This window comes from Littorina saxatilis, linkage group LG13 (genome assembly GCF_037325665.1).
Source record: "Littorina saxatilis isolate snail1 linkage group LG13, US_GU_Lsax_2.0, whole genome shotgun sequence".
NCBI classification, from domain to species: domain Eukaryota; kingdom Metazoa; phylum Mollusca; class Gastropoda; order Littorinimorpha; family Littorinidae; genus Littorina; species Littorina saxatilis.
In genome coordinates this window covers 1,961,813-1,963,406 of record NC_090257.1, presented here as the reverse complement: position 1 = coordinate 1,963,406, position 1,594 = coordinate 1,961,813, and positions in this window count along the sequence as shown.

Here is a 1,594-nt window from a genome sequence, read left to right as displayed (position 1 = left end):
CCCCGAACTTCCTCGCATTCTTGGCAAAGGAGAACGAAGGTGAGAGAAATCCCAATCATCTCACACAGCATCTAATTGCGACTGGTCGCACATTTACAGCCACAATCCCTTCCTCCCATGTAAACCACCTTGTGAATCACCATATAAACCACCTTGTAAATCACCATGTAAATCGCCATGTAAATCACCTTGTAAATCACCATGTAAATCGCCATGTAAATCACCTTGTAAATCACCATGGAAACCACCATGTAAATCACAATATAAATCACCATGAAAACCACCATGTAAATCCCTATGTAAATCACCATGGAAACCACCTTGTAAATCACCATGGAAACCACCTTGTAAATCACCATGGAAACCACCTTGTAAATCACCATGGAAACCACCCTGTACGTCACCACAGATCCGTCGGTGCTTTTACATGGAATAAGATCATCTTTCCAATTGGACATATACCGGCCTGGCTGCCCCCCACCCCCCCCCCCCCCCCCCACTCCCCACCGTGGAAGGTTAGAAGTTCAGTTGCTTCTGAATTAATCTCTGACTGGCAATAGGTGCCAGTAAGAAATTAATCCAGCTAACAGTAACATGCCCGCTCATGGTAGAAAGCAGTCAGGGTACATATTGTTGCTACGTGTCAAGGCAGAAGGATGCTCTTGTCAACACACTCAGCTTATAGAATGGTCTTTGCCCACTGGGGTCCCTCCAGAGTAAGACGGACACATTCTTCAGCCATGCGGGACTGGACGTCTAGCCTGCAAAGGCTTAAAATAAATACTACAAGATGGCGTTCAAAGAAAGAAGAGCCCCTTTAAGTCATCCCGGTAGCAGCATGTAACAATCCTCTGACCAGTGCCATCTGACCCATTGTCCGTATGTCGGCCACAGACCACAGAGATATAGAATATATTCTATATCTCTGTGCTACAGACCCATAGCAACCGCGGGAGACTGACCACTGCCACTGGCCCTGGCCCTGTTTGTCTGAAGGGCGAGCGAGGTCGGTGGTAGTTAGGACAAAATTACCGGCCCAGGAATATCTCCTTCGCTTGTCAATTACGGAGAGACTCTAGGAGGGTGGGTGTGATTACGACCATGTGTATTTCGGTGTTTATTTCTTTCTGCGATGACGTGCTGATCCAGTGCTGATCCAGTGCTGCAAATGATTATTCAGATAAGTTGGCACGTTCTTCGCAGGAATCTCAAACAAAAGAGTTAACGACAACACACACACACACACCACACACACACACACACAACGCTGTTGCCTCTCCCTGTGAGCATTCTGTTCCAACATTTACAATTCTTTCAAAAAGTGTTGTGGAGTAACAAGGAAGTACACAAATATGACGCAACATTTTACTTGCTCACTTCAAATCGTCCGTTCAAATCAAGACTCAAGACTCAGACTCAAACATTTTAATGTCCTTATAAAAAACAAGGAAAATTGCCTCGCAGTGTCAGGCGGTTTAAAGCATAAATTAATAACATCTTAAAATTCCACTAAAAAGATCCATAACATTCTTTGCAATCACTCATGGATACTGGCACCCATATTTGCACACGCACAAGCACGCAGGCTCGTCCG